At 44.3% G+C, this 22629-nt stretch overlaps 1 protein-coding gene across 1 annotated transcript in view; it reads left to right on the top strand.

Moving 5' to 3' along the window:
- The first annotated feature begins 9777 nt into the window (after positions 1-9777).
- Positions 9778-22629, top strand: part of LOC137344809 (scavenger receptor cysteine-rich domain-containing group B protein) — a 104148-nt gene continuing 91296 nt past the window's right edge. The window contains exon 1 of the mRNA XM_068007977.1: positions 9778-9972. The gene's annotated coding sequence lies outside the window, so the exon portion shown is untranslated. The remainder of the gene's footprint in view (positions 9973-22629) is intronic.

Raw genomic sequence — 22629 nt, 5'->3', positions numbered from 1 at the left:
CAGTGCAGTCTAAAGGAGTATTGGACTAACGGAGGTGTAGTCTTTAGGATGAGGTGGACGTAAAAGACCCTATGGCACTATTTTGAAGAAGAGCCAGGGGGATCTCCCCATGTCCTGCACAATATTTATCCCTCAACCAACATCACTAAAACAGATATAAAAACAGAAAATGCTGGAAAAGCTCAGCAAGTCAGGCAGCATCTGTGGAGAAAGAAACAGAGTTAACATTTCAGGTCACCTGAAACGTTAACTCTGTTTCTTTCTCCACAGATGCTTCCTCACTTGCTGAGCTATTCCTGCATTTTCTGTTTTTATTTCAGATTTGCGGCATCCACAGTATTTTGCTTTTCACTCTAACAGATTATTTGGTCATTATCTCATTGCTGTTTGTGGGACCTTATTGCATGCAAGTTGGCTGCTGCATTTCCTATATTACAACAGTGACTGCACGTCAAAATTACTTAATTGGCTGTAAAGCTTTTTGGGATACCATGAGGTGGTAAAAGGTGCTATATAAATGCAAGTCTTTTTTAGTATTTAGTGCGCAAGGGAAAAAGTACTGCTATGAAAGAAAATTAATTACAGAATAGTTTATTATTTTCTATTACAATGACTAACACTATAAAAATGTGTTATGTTATTCCTACTATTTGTTCTGTTACGGTTTAATAAATTTGTTTGGCAGATAAAGCCCAAGACAAAGTCTAGTAAAATTATTCTTCAGCTTTGCAAAGAAGAAGCAGAATTACGTGGAGTAACAGGAAAGAATGCCAGAGGAGAGCTGAAAAAAAGTGCCCTCTACATCAAGGCAGCATTTGACTGAGTAGGGCACGAAGGAACCCTCATAAAACTGAAGTCAATGGGGGTCACAGGGAAAACACTCTAGTGGTGGGAGTCATACCCGACACAAAGAAAGATGGTTGTGGTTATCGGAGGCAAACCGTCATAGACCCAGGACATCACTGCAGGAGTTCTTTAGGGAAAAGTCCTCAGTCCAGCCCCCTTCATCTGCTTCACTGACCTTCCCACCATCACAAGGTCAGGAGTGAAGCTGTTCACTAACAATTCCACAATGTTCAGCTCCATTCAGAACTCCTTTGATAGTGAAAGAGCTCATGCCAGCCTCCAGGCTTGGGCTGATAAGTAGTAGGTAACAATCGCACCACAAATATGCCAGGTAATGACCATCTCAAACAAAATAAAGCCCAACCATCTTCTCTTGACCTTCAGTGGCACCACCAAACACTGACACCTTCATCAACACCTCGAGGGTCACCACTGATCAGAAATTGAACTGAACCAGCCATATCAATACATGGCTACCGCAGCAGGGCAGAGGATGGGTACTCTTCAATGAGTGGCTCACCCCTCAAAGCCTCTTCATCATCTACAAGGCTGAAGTCAGGAGTGAGATGGAATACCCACCATTTGCCTGGATAGGTGCAGCTGCAACAACACTCAAGAAACTCAACACCTTCCAGGACAGAGAAGTTCACTTGATCAGCCCTTATTCCACTGATTCATTATCCACCACCTCCACCGCTGGTGCACTGTGGCTGTAGTATGTATGATCTACAGGATGCACTGCAGTAACTCACCAAGGTTACTCTGAGAGCACCTGCCTACCTGCAACCTCTACCACTGAGAAGGACAAGTGCAGCAGTGTAATGGGAATAGCATTACCTCCAAGTTCCTATCCAAGTCACATAGAAAATAGGAACAGGATTAGGCCATTCTGCCCTTCGAGCCTGCTCCGCCATTCAATATGATCATGGCTGATCCTCTATCTCAATACCATATTCCCGCTCTCTCCCCATACCCCGTGATGCCTTTTGTGTCTAGAAATCTATCTAGCTCCTTCTTAAATATATTCAGTGACTTGGCCTCCACAGCCTTCTGTGGTAGAGAATTCCACAGGTTCACCACCCTCTGAGTGAAGAAATTTCTCCTCATCTCAGTCCTAACTATCCTACCCCATATCCTGAGACTGTGACCCCTCGTTCTGGACCCCCCAGCCAGGGGAAATATCCTTCCAGCATCCAGTCTGTCTAGCCCTGTCAGAATTTTATATGATTCAATGAGATCCCCTCTCATTCTTCTAAACTCGAGTGAATACAGGCCGAGTCAACCCAATCTCTCCTCATACGACAGTCCTGCCATCCCAGGAATCAGTCTGGTGAACCTTTGCTGCACTCCCTCTATGGCAAGTATATCCTTTCTTAGGTAAGGAGACCAAAACTGCACACAATACTCCAGGTGTGGTCTCACCAAGACCCTGTATAAATGCAGGGTCCTGTACTCAAATCCTCTTGCAATGAAGGCCAACATACCATTTCCCTTCCCAACTGCTTGCTGCACTTGCATGTTTGCTTTCAGTGACTGGTGTACAAGGATACCCAGGTCCCTTTGTACATCAACATTCCCCAATCTATCACCATTTAAATAATACTCTGCCTTTCTGTTTTTCCTTCCGAAGTGGATAACTTCACATTTATCCACATTATACTGCATCTGCTATGTATTTGCCCACTCACTCAACTTGTCTAAATCGCCTTGAAGCCTCTTTGCATCCTCCTCACAACTCACAATCCCACCTAGTTTTGTGTCATCAGCAAACTTGGAAATATTACATTTGGTTCCCTCATACAAATCATTGATATATATTGTGCATAGCTGGGGCCCAAGCACTGATCCCTGCGGTACCCCACTAGTCACCGCCTGCCACCCTGAAAAAGACCCATTTATTCCTGCTCTCTGTTTCCTTTCTGTTAACCAATTTTCAATCCATGCCAATATATTACACCCAATCCCATGTGCTTTCATTTTGCACACTAACCTCTTATGTGGGACTTTATCAAAGGCCTTCTGAAAATCCAAATAAAGTGTCACATACCATTCCGACTTGGAAATAGATCGCCATTCCTTCAATGTTGCTCGGTCAACATCCTGGAATTCCCTACCTAACACCACTGTGGGAGCACCATCTGCAGAGGCATTGGTGGATGAAGGAAATGCCCACCACCACCTAGGGCAACTAGGGATGGGCATAACCTTTTTATTGTTTGGTCATACCACACATTTTACCCAGATATCAAGACAGGTCAAAACACTTTTGGTATAATGGGCACTAGGACGCAGCCTGAAAGAGCCAAAAATAGTTTTTAGGTTTGTCCTATGAGCTGTGATATCTGATTTCAGAATCAGGTTTCAAAAAGGCGTTGCAGAAAACTATTTACATACATGTCTAACTTAAAAATTATGCTTTCTTAATAAACACCTTTTCCAAGAATTGCTCGCACAATTACAGTATCAATTACAGTAAAGTAAAGTTAAAATCACATCTTTTCTTAATGGCTCCTGAATCCACATGAATATAACAGGAAGTTCCAAAATAAAACAGTTAAAATGTATTGTCTGTTTAGTGCGTATTTTCCCGTCCTCTCCTAAAGGAGCCAACTCAAGTTGGGATTTGGTCCCACGGTTAGGAGCTGTCCTCTGGTACTTTTCCTAAGTCGTCATGGGCTGGATTTTCCTCTTCATGGGATGTTCCAGTGGAGCAGGATACCTGCCTGTTTCTTTGACACTGCTGCAACTCGACCCATTTTCTTAGGTTGGGATTCATTACACATGCGCTGAGAACTCCAGGCGGGCTTCCCGCTACTGAGGGGGAGTAAGGCAGCGCAACCAAGGAAACTCCAATACAAGAGGTGGCAAAGGACCTTGAAGATGGCAGGAACGGCAACGTTATAGGCCTCGACAGGTGGTCCCAGGGAGCGGCGGTAACGGGTGGGTGGGAAGGAAATAGTATGGATGGATGGGCTACATACCCCAGCTGGCATTCTTCAGTGGCGATCCCGGTTGGGGGCAAGAGAGGGAAATCGAAATTGGTGTGAGAAGGTAGCGGTCGGCCTCACTGTCCTATTTTTCCACTATTTCTGTCATTGTCCTGTCCAATGATAACAGAGGAAAATTCAGCCCCTCGTGTGAGCTTGAAAAGTGAATGTCAGGAGACCGAGCCATAAAATGGTAGATTTTCATCTACGGACACCCATTATGGGAACATAAGAACAAGAGTAGGCCATTCGGCCTTTCGAGGCTATGCCGTCATTCAGTTAGACCTTGGCCCACTCACTTAATCTGTCAATGCCCCTTCGTAACTTCCTGCTCCCATCTACACAACTTATTATGCCTCCCAACTTCGTGTCATCTACAAACTTGGTTATACGACTCTATTATTTCATCCAAGACGTTGATATATATGGTGAAAAGCTGAGGACCCAGTATAGATCCCTGGGAAACACCGCTTGTCACATCCTGCCAATCAGAGAAAGCAGAGAAACGTTCAATGCTGGCAAGAAATCAACATTCAAAAGTGATTTCTAAGTACTGCAATTTGAAACTAATCTGAGTGTCAAATGTTGCTACTGAGCATTTTTGCTGCTCTTTCTGACGGGTTATCTTTCTAGCTTTTGGCTGAGATATTCTTAGCTGTATCTCACCTGTAATTTACAACATGGGTATCTCAATGGGAACTCCATTATTTTTGTGCTATTTGGAGGAAGTAGAGGAAGAAGAAAGGAGGGACATCAAACGGATAAAATATACCTGAGAAGGACTTGCTGCCAGCAACCATGAACAGGCAGAGTTAAACCTACCTGGATATGTCTGAGGAAAACTGTCTTTGCAGATGTTGCTTCACTGAAAAGATAGTGACAGAGCTGCTTCCTGGAAACTGACCTCCAGCCAACCTCCACCAAAGTGATGTTACTGCCCCTGGCTGTCAAGGCTAAATGTGTATGTTTCAAGTGACTGATGCATTGTCAAGGCAAGCAATGTCACCACTGGACAACCATCACCAAAATCAAAGGGCACTGCATTATTTTTGAATGAAAGGATACCTCAAAATCCAGAGCGTCATTGATGGCACCCATTAAGCGCTAAAGGTTTCTGCACACAATTTGTTTCCCTTCATGGACCACAAGGGCTGATGCTCCATTATCATGCTGGCCATCTGTTACCATCAAAATAGGATCATGCAAGTGAATGCCTGCTTCTTAAGGCAGTAATCGGGATGCCTTTGTTTAAAGGCAGCCCACAGTCCCAGGGTTATTCGAACCACAAAGAAGAGTGCAAGGTTAACTTCTGGATTACCACAGCTACCCCGCTGAGCCCTGGCTCATGATATGCTTGTGACAACCATGAACAGCAGCAGGGCATAGAAACAACAAGGCCCATGGCAGCCGCTAGGATCATCACTGAGCACACGACTGGACATCCACACAAGCCATCAGCCTTTGCAGGGTGCACTTGGCACAATAACAACTTGCATTTGGTAAAATCTGAGTGAGCAGTCAGGGAGAGGAATGGAGTTGGGGCAGGGGTACATCATTTTTAGTGGGAGCTTGATATAATGGCTTTACATTTCCCAATATTAAGCTGGGGAAAGTTCTGGTTCATCCACGACTCGTATCAGATAGGTAGTCTGACAACACAGAGGTGGTCATGGACTGGGAATTTCCGCAGAATTGCTTCTGGCGAAGTTTGGCAGTGGCGTGGGAGCAGCTCTGAGGAAATTCCTGGCCATGGACTTGAGGGTGGTAATGGAGAGGTAGAGTTTGGCATCATCCGCATACATAAGAAAACTGACCCCTTTTTGGATAATGTCTCCAAGGAGCAGCATGTAGATGATGAAGAGGAGGAAGCCAAGGATGAACCTTGACTTGAGTTACTCCAGAAAATTCAGCCCCATATCCCATGTGTGAGACTGGAAAATAGATGTTAGGGCACCAAGCCATATAATGGTGGATTTTCCTCTATGGGTACTGATTGGGCATCTGCCAAGTGCACTGCACCTCAGGTGCATTTGCCAGGCCCAGGTTACCTTGTGAGGTGGAAGGGGGAGTGAACCAGCAGTCCCTCAGTACCGCACTGAAGTGTCAACCTAGATTATGTGCTCAAGTCTCTCGCGTGGGGCTTGAACCCACTCAGAGGCAAGAGTGCAATCACTGAGCCAAGACTTTTAACGTCTCTGATTCATTGTAACAGTGACACAGGATATCTCAAAGATCGAGACTATTCATGAAGCTGCCTCAGCTGGGAGTTCGGCTGAGATAGTAAGAAATTCATGGGGACAGCTTCATTCGATTGGGTCATTTTTCTTTGGCAATTGAGGTCAGAGCAGACAGCAGTGACCAGTGTGTTCCATATAATTAATTAATGAAGATGTCTACAGTGAAGAATTAATAATCATAATATAAGTTTTCAAGTGATAATCAATATAAAAAAGAACTTGTATTTATATAGATTCTTTCACAACTGTCCCGAAGGTTGTTTCAGGACGTCCTAAACCACTTCACAGCTAATGAAGTACTGTTTTGAAGCGTAGTCACTGTTGTAAATTAGGAAATGCAGCAGCCAATTTGCACACAGCAAGGTCCCACAAACAGCAATGAGATTAATGACTAGATAATCTGTTTTGGCGGTATTGGTTGAGGGATAAGTATTGTTTATGACACCAAGAGAACTCCTCTGCTCTTCTTCGAACAGTGCCATGGGATATTTAACATCCACCTGAGAGGTGGACAGGGCTTCAGTTTAATATCTCATCTAAAACTGACACTTATTTGTTGATTGTTTCTATAGAAGCCTCTGCATTCCTACTTCTGTGCATTGATCTTGGTGACACAGTCTGCAAACGTAATTTCGATGAAAAACATTTAAGCTGGCAGGGAATGGGTTAAAAGAAAATACACTTCCTAGGCCATTATGTCGTTGCTTACTGGGATGTGGTTTTGCTTGGATGCTGTTTGCTAAAGACAATCTTCAAAGCAGAACTTGAAAGGAAAAAAACATCCTTATAATCTAGGGATTTTCTTATAGTGTTTAATCTTGTATTTGTCCAGCCTGTACACAAAGGGAACTCTGTAAGAAATAATCTTACATACAGGGGAGAGTGTGACTGTTAGTCAGCAGGGTACGGGGAACCGAGGGGAGAAAAAGAAGGAGGTCCCACAGACACTAACTCCATCCAACAGGTGCAATGTACTTGCTATCTGAGAGGATAAGGATGTCGGCTGCGGGGTGGACAGCCAGAATGCTAATCATGACACCGTGGAGCAGGAGGCAGTCCAAGGGAGTGGAGGAGCAGAATAAAAAGTTTATAATTATCGGGGATTCGATAATTAGGGGGATAGATCGGGTCCTCTGTAGTCGCGACTGAGAGTCCAGAAGGGTGCATTGTCTACTTGGTGCAAGGATAAAGGATATCTCGGAGCAACTGGAGAGGAACTTGGTAAGGGAGGGGGAAAATCCAGTTGTTGTGGTCCATGTGGGACCAATGACATAGGGAAGAAAAGGGAGGAGGTCCTACTAAGGGAATATCAGAGGCTAGGAACTAAATTAAAAACAAGAGCTCATGGGTGGTAATCTCGGGATTTATACCTGAGCCACGTGCTAATTGGCATAGGGATAGACAGATCAGGAAGGTGAACGCGTGACTGAAAGACTGGTGTGGGAAGGAGGGGTTCCATTTCAAGGGACACTGGCACCAGTACTGGGACAGGAAGGAACTGTACCGTTGGGACAGGCTCCACCTGAACTGGAATGGGACCAGTGTCCTAGCGGAAAGGATACCTAGGGCTGTGGATAGGACTAATAAGACGGGGGGAGGGATCTGGTGAAAATAACAAGTCTGAAGATAAAAGAAATAAGGGATGAGAGTAAAAGTCAGACCAAGGTAAAGAACAAGGGTGACATAAATGGTCAGGGAACAAATACAGTTATAGAACATAAATATAAAATAACTGTTAAAAATAAAGTGAGTGGAACAATTATAAAAACAAATTAAATTATCTGTTCAGCAATGTGCACAGCATCCGAAACAAAATGGGGGAACTGGAGGCAATAATTCACAGCGAGAAGCCAGATGTTGTAGGGATAACTGAAACATGGCTTAATAAAAAAAGTTAATGGTAATTAAATATTGCAGGATATAACGTATTTAGAAAGGATAGGGAAGGAAAAAGGGGTGGGGGTGGGGTAGCTGTACTAATTAGAGACAACATAATAGCAGTAGAAAAAAGGGACATAAGTAACATTAAGATAGAAACAGAATCCATATGGATTGAGACAAAGGATATGAAGGGATTGATCACGGTAATAGGTATATTTTACAGACCACCTAATAGTGGAAGGGAAGTGGAAGAAGAAATATGTAGGCAAATCTATGAAATGAGTAAAAGACATAGAATAATAATCATGGGAGATTATTCAAGACTGAGATGAGGAGGAATTTCTTCACTCAGAGGGTTGTGAATCTTTGGAATTCTCTACCCCAGAGGGCTGTGGACAATATAGTCGTTGAGTATATTCAAGGCTGAGTTAGATAGATTTTTGGACTCGAGGGGAATCAAGGGAAATGGGGATCGGGCGGGAAAGTGGAGTTGAGGTTGAAGATCAGTCATGATCTGATTGAATGGCGGGGCAGGCTGCAGGGGCCGGACGGCCTACTCCTATTTCTTATGTTCTTATGAGAGTTCAACTACCCTCAAATAAACTGGCAAGGAGGGGTAGGGAAAGGGGAAAAGGGAATGGAGTTTTTACAGTGTGTACAGGACTCCTTTCTTACCCAGTACAAAAGAAGCCCAATAAGACAGGAATCACTGCTGGATGTAATAATGGGAAATGAACCAAAGCAGATAAGGGAAGTAAGTGTGGAGAAACATCTATGCAATAGCGATCATAACATAATAAGGTTTAAAATAATGATTGAGAAAGGCATAAGTAAAACAAAGAGCAAAGTAATAAATTGGAATAAAGCTAATTTTGAGGGGATGAGAATGGTAACTGGAAAAGAATTTTGACTGACAAAGAGATAGAACAACAATGGGAAATATTGAAAACGGTGATCAATGGAGTTCAGGAGAAATAAATTCCTTTAAAACACGAACAAATTAGTCAATAGGAGAAATGTGTCCCACTAAAAAGCAAGAACAAATTAGCCAGTAATGATACAGCATTGGATGAAGAAAGGAACAAGGGTAAAATTGAAACTAAAATAAAGGCATACTCTAAGTACATATACAATAAAGGAGAGGATGACAAAAGGGAATATGAAGAGGTTAGGAAAGAAGTAAAAAAAAACAATTATGAAAACAAAGAGGCACTACGAAATTAAATTATCAAGGAATATAAAAAGAAACAGCAAACAGACACATAAATAATAAAAGAAAAATCAGGATAGGGATAGGGCCAATAAGGGATGCACAAGATGAACTCACAGGTAATGACAGTGAAATAGCAGAAATATTGAATAGTTAATTTGCCTCAATATTTACCAGGGAGACTAACATGATGGGCATGACATTAGAAGAACAGGTCAAAAAAGATATAAAGATATTTAAGATAGAAGGTGGGGAGGTAATTGATAAACTAATCAAACTTAGAGAGGATAAAACCTCTGGTCCGGATGGATTGCATCCACACATATTAAAAGAAGATAGCAGAGGCACTGTTACATATATATAAAAGTTCATTAGAAAAGGGACTGGTGCCAGAAAGCTAATGTTATTCCTATATTTAAAAAGGGAGATAGAACAAGTCACTATAGCCCAGTTAGCTTAACATTGGTGGTAGGAAAGATAATCGAATCTTTACTCAAAGATATAATAGAAAAACATCTAGAAAATGAAAATATAATGAAGAGTAATCAACATGGATTTCAAAAGTGAAATGCTTGAGTAACCTTATTGAATTCTGCCCTCCTAGGACATAAAAGATCCCATAGCACTATTTCAAAGAAAAGCAGGGGAGTTCTCCTTGGTGCACTGGCCAATTTTCAGTTTAACGTCTCATCTGAAAGGCAGCACTTCTGACAATACAACACTCCCTCAATACTACACTGAAGTGTCAGTCTATAGTTCGTGCTCACGTTTCTGGAGAGGGACTTGAACCACACAACCTTCTGACTCAGAGGTAAGAATGCTACCAATGAGCCACAGCTGACATAGCTGATGTTACCAACTTCATTTCTTCCAGCTATGCCTTGTTTTGTTTGTCCCTTTTAACTCTGATATTGAAGTCACAAAGGATGATTAATTTGTTGCCCTCTGCTACCGAGTCTATGGCATTTCTGGTCACTGTGATATTTTTCCTTGGCTTCATTGGTGTTTGTCATGGTAGAGGTATCTAATAATGATGAAGATTTCATGCTGCTCATTTTTCAAAAGGAATCTTGATATCGTCACAGTATCATTCTCTCCCCTTGGCACAAGTACTCTCCGACCTTCAGTCCACACTGGCATGCTTCATTAATCCCCTCGGTTCATGTTGTTGCTCATCTCCCCTCGTCCCCTACTTCTCAGTTCATGTTGTCACTCATCTCCTCTCTCCCACCCCTCAGTTCATGTTGTCACTCATCTCCCCTCGTCCCATTTCTCTCAGTTCATGTTGTCACTCATCTCCCCTCATTCCCTACTTCTCAGTTCATGTTGTCACTCATCTCCCCTCATTCCCTACTTCTCAGTTCATGTTGTCACTCATCTCCTCTCTCCCACCCCTCAGTTCGTGTTGTCATTCATCTCCACTCGTCCTCTAATTCTCAGTTCATGTTGTCACTCATCTCCTCTCTCCCTCCTCTCAGTTCATGTTGTCACTCATCTCCTCTCTCCCACCCCTCAGTTCATGTTGTCACTCATCTCCTCTCTCCCTCCTCTCAGTTCATGTTGTCACTCATCTCCCCTCGTCTCCTACCGCTCAGTTCATGTTGTCACTCATCTCCTCTCTCCCTTCTCTCAGTTCTTGTTGTCACTCATCTCCCCTCGTCCCGTACCCCTCAGTTCTTGTTGTCACTCATCTCCCCTCGTCCCCTACACCTCAGTTCTTGTTGTCACTCATCTCCTCTCGTCCCCTACCCCTCAGATCTTGTTGTCACTCATCTCCCCTCTTCTCCTACCCCTCAGTTCATGTTGTCACTCATCTCCCCTCGTCTCCTACCCCTCAGTTCATGTTGTCACTCATCTCCCCTCGTCTCCTACCCCTCAGTTCTTGTTGTCACTCATCTCCCCTCATCCCCTACCTCAGTCCTTGTTGTCACTCATCTCCCCTCGTCCCGTACCCCTCAGTTCTTGTTGTCACTCATCTCCCCTCGTCCCCTACCTCTCAGTTCTTGTTGTCACTCATCTCCCCTCGTCCCCTACCCCTCAGTCCTTGTTGTCACTCATCTCCCCTCGTCCCCTACCTCTCAGTTCATGTTGTCACTCATCTTCCCTCGTCTCCTACCCCTCAGTTCATGTTGTCACTCATCTCCCCTCGTCTCCTACCCCACAGTTCATGTTGTCACTCATCTCCCCTCGTCTCCTACCCCTCAGTTCATGTTGTCACTCATCTCCTCTCGTCCCCTACCCCTCAGTTCTTGTTGTCACTCATCTCCTCTCTCCCACCTCTCAGTTCTTGTTGTCACTCATCTCCCCTCGTCTCCTACCCCTCAGTTCATGTTGTCACTCATCTCCCCTCGTCCCGTACCCCTCAGTTCTTGTTGTCACTCATCTCCCCTCGTCCCCTACCTCTCAGTTCTTGTTGTCACTCATCTCCCCTCGTCCCCTACCCCTCAGTTCTTGTTGTCACTCATCTCCCCTCGTCCCCTACTTCTCAGTTCTTGTTGTCACTCATCTCCCCTCGTCCCCTACTTCTCAGTTCATGTTGTCACTCATCTCCCCTCGTCCCCTACTTCTCAGTTCATGTTGTCACTCATCTCCTCTCTCCCACCCCTCAGTTCATGTTGTCACTCATCTCCCCTCGTCTCCTACCCCTCAGTTCATGTTGTCACTCATCTCCTCTCTCCCACCCCTCAGTTCATGTTGTCACTCATCTCCTCTCTCCCTTCTCTCAGTTCATGTTGTCACTCATCTCCCCTCGTCCCCTACCCCTCAGTTCATGTTGTCACTCATCTCCTCTCGTCCCCTACCTCTCAGTTCATGTTGTCACTCATCTCCTCTCTCCCACCTCTCAGTTCATGTTGTCACTCATCTCCCCTCGTCCCCTACCCCTCAGTTCTTGTTGTCACTCATCTCCCCTCGTCCCGTACCCCTCAGTTCTTGTTGTCACTCATCTCCTCTCTCCCACCCCTCAGTTCATGTTGTCACTCATCTCCTCTCTCCCTTCTCTCAGTTCATGTTGTCACTCATCTCCCCTCGTCTCCTACCCCACAGTTCATGTTGTCACTCATCTCCCCTCGTCTCCTACCCCTCAGTTCATGTTGTCACTCATCTCCCCTCGTCTCCTACCCCTCAGTTCATGTTGTCACTCATCTCCTCTCTCCCACCCCTCAGTTCATGTTGTCACTCATCTCCCCTCGTCCCCTACCTCTCAGTTCTTGTTCTCACTCATCTCCCCTCGTCTCCTACCCCTCAGTTCATGTTGTCACTCATCTCCTCTCTCCCACCCCTCAGTTCTTGTTGTCACTCATCTCCTCTCGTCCCCTACCCCTCAGTTCATGTTGTCACTCATCTCCTCTCTCCCTTCTCTCAGTTCATGTTGTCACTCATCTCCTCTCTCCCTTCTCTCAGTTCATGTTGTCACTCATCTCCCCTCGTCCCCTACCTCTCAGTTCATGTTGTCACTCATCTCCTCTCTCCCACCTCTCAGTTCATGTTGTCACTCATCTCCCCTCGTCTCCTACCTCTCAGTTCTTGTTGTCACTCATCTCCCCTCGTCCCCTACCTCTCAGTTCATGTTGTCACTCATCTCCTCTCTCCCACCTCTCAGTTCATGTTGTCACTCATCTCCCCTCGTCCCCTACCTCTCAGTTCATGTTGTCACTCATCTCCTCTCTCCCTTCTCTCAGTTCATGTTGTCACTCATCTCCCCTCATCTCCTACCTCTCAGTTCTTGTTGTCACTCATCTCCCCTCTTCCCCTACTCCTCAGTTCTTGTTGTCACTCATCTCCCCTCGTCCCCTACCTCTCAGTTCATGTTGTCACTCATCTCCCCTCGTCCCCTACCCCTCAGTTCTTGTTGTCACTCATCTCCTCTCTCCCACCCCTCAGTTCATGTTGTCACTCATCTCCCCTCGTCCCCTACCCCTCAGTTCTTGTTGTCACTCATCCCTCTCGTCCCCTACCTCTCAGTTCATGTTGTCACTCATCTCCTCTCGTCCCCTACCTCTCAGTTCATGTTGTCACTCATCTCCTCTCGTCCCCTACACCTCAGCTCATGCTGGCGCACTTTTCCCCTCTCAATTTGAGCTGGCACCTTGTGCCAATCTTCACTCAGATCACCCCAGCACTCCCCCCCACCCCCTTCCCCCCAGTTACCTCTGGCACCTTTCTTTCCTGCCATTCAAAGCAGCTCTTCACTGTTGTTCCTGGCCAGGAAAAGTGTTACAAGAATTCCCGCCTGCAGCATGCAGCAGAGTTCCATCCCCCTGAGTGACAGCAGCTTCAGATATGAACCAGGAGTGGTGGTGAGGGGTGGAGCTGGGAGCAATGCTGATTTTCATCCGTAAACATGGACAAGTGGACCCGACTTCCACGTGAAATGTGACAGTGGCCAGCCTGGTATTGGTCAGTCCCTGTGTGCTTGAGTGGCATTGTGCAAGGGAAGGAAGCAGAGGATTGTTGTCTCTGGCTCTGTGGGCAGTGGGTGGATATGATCAGTTAGAAGGTACAGCTTACGGGGCTCAACCCCCACTCTGATTGTACTGATTACCTCTCCCCCCGCCCCTGCCCCCACCCCCACCCCCCACACACTTTTATTTGTGGCATTGGGGTGTCCTGGAGAGGGTGTGATTAGTCTGATTGGCTCTCCAGAAATTTCTTCACTCAGAGGGTGGTGAATCTTTGGAATTCTCTATCCCAGAGGGCTGTGGAGGCTCAGTCATTGAGTCCATTCAAAACAGAGAGCGATAGATTTCTAGATATTAAAGGCATCAAGGGATATGGGGATAGTGCAGGAAAATGGCGTTGAGGTAGAAGATCAGCCATGGTCTTGTTGAATGGTGGAACAGGCTCGAGGGGCCGGATGGCCTACTTCTACTCCTATTTCTTATGTTCTTACGTGCAGAGTTATTGTAATTTTGCCACTTCCATTTGGAGGTCACCTATCCAGCCTCACATATATCCCACTGATACTTTATCCAGAGTTGTTGTGGAGTGAACAGCACAGTACACGCTATATGACTCTCACAAGATTATCCTGTTAAAGTGGCAAAATATGGCTGTTAAGCAAACAGTGCGTGATATTGTTAAGAGATACAATCAAGCTTCTAAATCCAAATCAGAGCAGCATCACTCATCCCTACATTGGGGTAGATACATTTTATGCCTAAATGGTTAATTGAATTCTGTCTATGTAGCTATAACAATAGTGACCATAATAGTCACGCTGATGTTTTCTTGCTTTATATTTATTTAATTCCACTCTGCAATCATGGAAAAAACATTTTCAAAATGTTTAAATGGGAAATTGAAATTCTTTGGTAACTCATGCCTTTAATGTGTTTTAAGACCTTTGCTGTGAGTGACAGTAGATCACTAGAATTGGCTCTAAGAGATTTGTCCCTGCTTTGAAGCTATTTCACTCAGTTTCCTCAAGCCTGCTCCACACTAGTAAAATGAGTAATTGTTATAATAACAGCTGCGCCTTTTGATTTCGAAATCCAAGACCACCCATTAAAAAAAAGGATTATTTTCATGTGTCTCGCATAATATATAGAATGAAGATTTTAACCGCCTGGCCTGATATCAAATATCAGAAAGGCTAAACTGGCCATTTCTTCTTGTTGTATAATAATCTTAGTTTTTAAGATCATTCTGGTGGATAGTGCAGGAGGCGATGAGGATGTCAGGTTTTGGCTCTTTACGTTGCCGGATGTCACTGTGTTTTGGAGTGCATTAAGTTACCTGTCAGTGTTTCTCTGGATCTGGATCACCGAACAGCCTCACTGCGTAAATCCCGCACTTGACTTTTGACAAAAGACACCAGAAACATTTTAAATCAACAAGATCAATTTGGGTACATCAACTATAAGTTGACTGGGGGGTTGAAACCAATTTCAAGTTCAGGTATGTGGATCTAAGAATGGTTTCTTATACAGCTGTGAGAAAGTTTAAGAGTAAAAAGTTTGTACTTTGAAAAGAACGGGCAGAATATTTGATTTTTTTTGTGGATAATAATTTAAAGGTGAGCTAAAGGATATTTTCAATTTTTAATTGCCTAAAGTTTTGCTTTCCCAATAAATGTATTAAAGTGTAATGAAAATCAGAGCTTAACCCAAAATTGATAATTGAGAAGTATTAAAAAATGATTGTGTACAATGGACCCACTGTCTTTGGTAGTCATAGAAAAATTGGGGTATGAAGAGGGCTGCCTTATTACAGAGGGCTTTATATGGTGAGGGAGCAATAAACTTTCGATGTTGCATACGATTGGGTCTCTGAACATCAAGAGAGCTTTGGAAAAAGGCTCTACTCTCGTTTCTTCAATTGCCCAAATTAGCTCACAAAGAACCTAGATTCATAAGTTGAGTTACTTATTGATCAAAAACACCCCAAAAGGTTTTTTATCAACAAAGATTCTTACATTTTGCTATGAAAAATAAACTTTTTTTAAATGACACAACCCATGCATCCCATTGTGCAACATTTGGTATCGTGCTCAAAAGCATCAACAAGACAGTCAAATTATCATTTTAATAACTCTTAAGGAGCCACCCCCAAGTCAAACCAAATTCAGCCCACCTGACGACAAGTGATAAGTAAATGAACCATTAAGAGGCGATGCGGAGGCTAATTTTGTTTGCATCATATGGGAATGTGGAAGCTCCTTACGAGGAGCAATACAATATACTTTTGCAGCTTTATTCATTTGTGTTCTGAATCAGAACTGGTTTATATAATGGGACCCGTTAAGCAGATATCATCTTCATTCAAATGTAAGTTAGACTAATGCGGTGTAACGTTTTGAGCACAAAGATATTGGGCCAGGGTTTGCTGTGAGTGGCACCATCTACAGGGCATCTGGGACCTGTGTGAACGGAGCAAGCAACTGTGTATCTGCTTAACCAATCAGATTGAAGCATCGTTAATAACAGCGCAGAGTTAGAACCAAAAAGTGTAAATTAGAATAGTGAATTCAAGTCAAATCAGTTACAGAAAGCAAAATAAAGAGAGGGTAAGAAAGAATTAAGAGAGAGAGATAAAAGAGACAGAAAGAAAAAGTAAAAAAAAAATTTAAATTTAAAAATTTTTTTTTATGTCCAACAATAATTAAAATCTAAAGGAATCAGACTCCACACTTGTAAAGATGTACCAGGCCATTAAAATGGTACTTAGACTTGAAATGACTTGACTTAACTTTTGTTGGCGAGTTTAGTCCATATCTGCGATGTCAGTACGGGAATTTCACGCTGTTCAATTCATTTGAACGGGGAGCCAGACGGCGAGATGCCATTTTCGCACAGCTTACGGTTCGACGATGCATCTTGGAGAGCAACGTCCGGATTTCTGAATTTAACTGCGCATGTGCAGTCGTCGGAAGTTACTGTCCGATTTGCACATAAATAACGGTGTTAGCCTAAATAACGGAGTGCTGTTAGCATCACCATTATGTTTACAGCAAAATCCGGCCCCATATCACAGTTCAGGTGAGCAGTGTACATCGAGATAGTGAAATCAACAGTAAAATAAAACTGGGTCTCGAGGGGAAATCAGAGACAATTAGCTTTTGGATATTATTTCTTTATCACCAAGAGAATGTGTTTATTTTTGCACTATCTTCCTCACCTCTTTTCTGTGCAATTTCTGGGTGTCTGGAAGTCTGAGAGTATCTTCTTCAGTCTTTCAGACATTCTTAGCTAAAGACTTTGGTAGAGAGAGAAAGACAAGGGTGGGGAAGCTACAAAACACAAAAGAGAACATTATTCCCCCAAGAGTCCTGCTACAAGCAGGATGAATGGAGTATTGAAAAGTGCAGCAATTGAGACTAGATTAATTTTCATCCTTCATAACTAAACCATTTGTGTGTCAGGGTCCAAGCAGTTTGTTAGCATCATTTGCAAATGTGAAGGGTCTGCGTGGCTTCAAATGCCCATCAAGTAACAGGTTTCTCAAAGAGGAAAGCAGGACTCCCATCTCTTTGTGATTTGTAATGATTGCATCAGGTTAAATACTATAATTAACCATGATGTTATAATGATACAGAAATATGTTATGCACAATCCAGCTGCCTTTCCCAGTTATTCAATGGAACTTTTTTGTTGCATATGTTTTTAGTGAGATATATTGATGGGAACAGACAGACAGACAGATTGATCTGGATCAGTAATTGCATGTATTTACATTGGACAGAGGTATATATATGTAAAGATATGCTCTACAGTCTACATGTTGAACAATGTATTCATGTATCATACTTGTCAATCAATCCATATCCTTATATACAGACAGAAAAATCAACATGATTCTTGAAGAGATTATTCAATATCGTTATGTAAAACACACATTTATACAAAGGTTAAATACATGCTGCAAATATGGCATAATGGGAGCACTTAATGAATCAGTGTTGTTACTGCAACATTACTGCATTGCACCTCTGCAATCTCATTATAAGACTGTGCACAAAGGGACTGAATTAATACATATGCAAAGAACAGCTGATTATATTCATGCAAACCATGCATTGAACAATCTACATTTATTTATTAAAGGCATTGCTGTACATTACTCAAGTGAAGATTGAAGTTTATTTATGTGTTCAGGACACAATATGGTGCAGGAAATAAAATGGATTGCTGACATGTTAAAGTGAACTGTAGTCCTGCTGAAAGTATATGAGGTTTGATATTGGCTGTAGAAGGTCAGGAGAATGTCGGTGGTGGGAAAACTTTTAGAGACAATAATCCAGGACTAAATTAATTGGCACTTGAAAAAGTATGAGCTAATAAATGAAAGTCAGCACGGATTTGTTAAAGGAAAATTGTGTTTGTCAATTTGATTGACTTCTTTGATGAAGTAACGGAGAGGGTTGTTGAAGGTAGTGCAGTTGATGTTGTGTAGATAGACTTCAAAAGGCATTTGATAAAGTGTACCATAATAGACTTGTTAGCAAGATTAAAACCCATTAAAGGGACAGTGACAGTGTGGATACAAAATTGGCTAAGGGACAGAAAGTAGAGAGTAGTGGTGAACTGTTGTTTTTCAGACTGAAGGGAAGTACACAGTGGTGTTCCCCAGGGGTCGGTATTAGGACAACTGCTCTTTTTGATAGATATTAATGACCTGGACTTGGGTATAGAGGGTATAATTTCAAAGTTTGCAGATAACACGAAACTTGGAAATGTAGTAAACAATATGGAGGATAGTAACAGACTTCAGGAGGACAAAGACAGACTGGTGAAATGGGCAGACACATGGCAGATGAAATTTAATGCAGAGAAGTGTGAAGTGATACATTTTGGCAGGAAGAATGAGGAGAGGCAATATAAACTAAATGATACAATTTTAAAGGCAGTGCAGCAACAGAGCGACCTGGGGGTGCATGTACACAAATATTTGAAGGTGGCAGGACAAGTTGAGAAGGCTATTAAAAAAGCGTATGGGATCCTGGACTTTATTAGTAGAGTCATAGAGTACAAAAGCAAGGAAGTTGTGCTAAACCTTTATAAGACACTGGTTAGGCCTTAGCTGGAGTATTGTGTTCAATTCTGGGCACCACACTTTAGGAAGGATGTCAAGGCCTTAGAGAGGGTGCAGAAGAGATTTGCTACAATGGTACCAGGGATAAGGGGTTTCAGTTATGTGGAGAGATTGGAGACGCTGGTGTTGTTTTTTTATTTGTTCATGGGATGTGGGTGTCACTGGCAAGGCCAGCATTTATTTCCCATCCCTAATTGCCCTTGAGAAGATGGCGGTGAGCCGCCTTCTTGAACCGCTGCAGTCCGTGTGGTGAAGGTTCTCCCACAGTGCTGTTAGGTAGGGAGTTCCAGGATTTTGACCCAGCGACGATGAAGGAACGGCGATATATTTCCAGGTTGGGATGGTGTGTGACTTGGAGGGGAAAGTGCAGGTGGTGTTGTTCCCATGTGCCTGCTGCCCTTGTCCTTCTAGGTGGTAGAGGTTGCTAGTTTGGGAAGTGCTGTCGAAGAAGTCTTGGCGAGTTGCTGCAGTGCATCCTATGGATGTTACACACTGCAGCCATGGTGCGCCAGTGGTGAAGGGAGTGAATGTTTAGGGTGATTGATGGGGTGCCAATCAAGCGGGCTGCTTTGTCCTAGATGGTGTCGAGCTTCTTGAGTGTTGTTGGAGCTGCACTCATCCAGGCAAGTGGAGAGTATTCCATCACACTCCTGACTTGAGCCTTGTAGATGGTGGAAAGGCTTTGGGGAATCAAGAGGTGAGTAACATGCCACAGAATACCCAGCCTCTGACCTGCTCTTGTAGCCACAGTATTTATGTGGCTGGTCCAATTAAGTTTCTGGTCAATGGTGACCCCCAGGATGTTGATGGTGGGGGATTCGGTGATGGTAATGCCGTTGAATGTCAAGGGGAGGTGGTTAGAGTCTCTCCTGTTGGAGATGGTCATTGACTGGCACTTGTCTGACGCGAATGTTACTTGCCACTTATCAGCCCAAGCCTGGATGTTGTCCAGGTCTTGCTGCATGCGGGCACGGACTGCTTCATTATCTGAGGGGTTGCGAATGGAACTGAACACTGTGCAATCGTCAATGAACATCCCCTTTTCTGACCTTATGATGTAGGGAAGGTCATTGATGAAGCAGCTGAAGATGGTTGGGCCTTGGACACTGCCCTGAGGAACTCCTGCAGCAATGTCCTGGGCCTGAGATGATTGGCCTCCAACAACCACTATCATCTTCCTTTGTGCTAGATATGACTCCAGCCACTGGAGAGTTTTCTCCCTGATTCCCATTGAGTTCAATTTTACTCGGGCTCCTTGGTGCCACACTCGGTCAAATGCTGCCTTGATGTCAAGGGCAGTCACTCTCATCTCACCTCTGGAATTCAGCTCTTTTGTCCATGTTTGCACCAAGGCTCTAATGAGGTCTGGAGCCGAGTGGTCCTGGTGGAACCCAAATTGAGCATCGGGGAGCAGGTTATTGTGAGTAAGTGCCGCTTGATAGCACTGTTGACGACACCTTCCATCACTTTGCTGATGAATGAGAGTAGACTGATGGGACGGTAATTGGCCAGATTGGATTTGTCCAGCTTTTTATGGACAAGACATACCTGGGCAATTTTCCACATTGTTGGGTAGATGCCAGTGTTGTAGCTGTACTGGAACAGCTTGGCTAGAGGCGTGACTAGTTCTGGAGCACAAGTCTTCAGCACTACAGCTGGGATGTTGTTGGGGTCCATAGCCTTTGTTGTATCCAGTGCACTCAGCCGTTTCTTGATATCACGTGGAGTGAATCGAATTGGCCGAAGACTGGCTTCTGTGATGGTGAGGACATCAGAAGGAGGTTGAGATGGATCATCCACTTGGCACTTCTGGCTGAAGATGGTTGCAAATGCTTTAGCCTTGTCTTTTGCACTCAAGTGCTGGACTCTGCCATCATTCAGGATGGGGATGTTTATGGATCCTCCTCCTCCCGTTCGTTGTTTAATTGTCCATCACCGTTCACGACTGGATGTGGCAGGACTTCAGAGCTTTTATCTGATCCGTTGGTTGTGGAATCGCTTAGCTCTGTCTATAGCATGTTGCTTCCACTGTTTAGCATGCATGTAGTCCTGTGTTGCAGCTTCACCAGGTTGGCACCTCATTTTTAGGTGCGCCTGGTGCTGCTCCTGGCATGCTCTTCTACACTCCTCATTGAACCAGGGTTGATCCCCTGGCTTGTTGGTAATGTTAGAGTGAGGAATATGCCGGGCCATGAGATTACAGATTGTGCTGGAATACAATTTTAAAAAATATATTTGTTAATGGGATGTGGGCATCGCTGGCGAGGCCGGCATTTATTGCCCATCCCTAATTGACCTTGAGAAGGTGGTGGTGAGCCACCTTCTTGAACCGCTGCAGTCCGTGTGGTGAAGGTTCTCCCACAGTGCTGTTAGGAAGGGAGTTCCAGGATTTTGACCCAGCGACAATGAAGGAACGGCGATATATTTCCAAGTCGGGATGGTGTGTGACTTGGAGGGGAACGTGCAGGTGGTGTTGTTTCCATGTACCTGCTGCTCTTGTCCTTCTAGGTGGTAGAGGTCGCGGGTTTGGGAGGTGCTGTCGAAGAAGCCTTGGCGAGTTGCTGCAGTGCATCCTATGGATGGTACACACTGCAGCCACTGTGCGCCAGTGGTGAAGGGAGTGGATGTTTAGGGTGGTGGATGGGGTGCCAATCAAGCGGGCTGCTTTGTCCTGGATGGTGTTGAGCTTCTTGAGTATTGTTGGAGCTGCACTCATCCAGGCAAGTGGAGAGTACTCCATCACACTCCTGACTTGTGCCTTTTAGATGGTGGAAAGGCTTTGGGGAGTCAGGAGGTGAGTCACTCGCCACAGAATACCCAGCCTCTGACCTGCTCTTGTGGCCACAGTATTTATATAGCTGGTCTAGTTAAGTTTCTGGTCAATGGTCATTGCCTGGCACTTGTCTGGCGCAAATATTATTTCTGCTGCTGCTGATGGCCCACAGTGCCTCATGGATGCCCAGTTTTGAGCTGCTGGATCTGTTCTGAATCTATCCCATTTATCACGGTGGTAGTGCCACACAACACATTGGATGGTGTCCTCAGTGCGAAGATGGGACTTCATCTGCACAAGGACTGTATGGTGATCATTCCTACCAATACTGTCATGGACAGATGCATTTGCGACAGGTAGATTGGTGAGGACGAGGTCAAGTAGGTTTTTCTCTTGCGTTGGTTCGCTCACCACCTGCCGCAGGCCCAGGCTGGCATCTATGTCCTTCAGAACTCGACCAGCTATGTCAGTGATGGTGATTCTGACCCACTCTTGGTGATGGACATTGAAGTCCCCCACCCAGAGTACATTCTGTGCCCTTGCTACCCTCAGTGCTTCCTCAAGTGGTGCTCAACATGGAGGAGGACTGATTCATCCGCTGTAGGGGGGGCGGTAGGTGGTAATCAGCAGGAGGTTTCCTTGCCCATGTTTGACCTGATGCCATGAGATTTCGTGGGGTCGGGAGTCAATGTTGAGGATTCCCAGGGCCACTCCCTCCTGACTGTATATCACTGTACCGCCACCTCTGGTGGGTCTGTCCTGCTGGTGGGACAGGACATACCCAGGGATGGTGATGGAAGAGACTGGGGCGTTGGCTAAAAGGTATGATTCTGTGAGTATGGCTATGTCAGGCTGTTGCTTGACTGGTCTGTGGGACAGCTCTCCCAATTTTGGCACAAGTCCCCAGATGTTATTGAGGAGGACTTTGCAGGGTTGACTGGGCTTGGTTTGCCTTTGTCGTGTCCGGTGCCTTGTGATCCAATGCCGGATGGTCCGTCTCTTTTCATTCTTATTATGACTTTTTGTCGCGAGATTTTTTTTTCATAAAATATACTTTATTCATAAAATTTGCAGCAATACATACAATTCAGTTGTCATATCACATTCCAAACGTACACAATACAGATTATACAATTTGCAGTTTACATCAAGCGCATTATTACA

This window comes from Heptranchias perlo, chromosome 28, assembly GCF_035084215.1.
Source record: "Heptranchias perlo isolate sHepPer1 chromosome 28, sHepPer1.hap1, whole genome shotgun sequence".
Classification (NCBI taxonomy): Eukaryota; Metazoa; Chordata; class Chondrichthyes; order Hexanchiformes; family Hexanchidae; genus Heptranchias; species Heptranchias perlo.
This window is presented reverse-complemented; position numbering and strand designations above follow the sequence as displayed.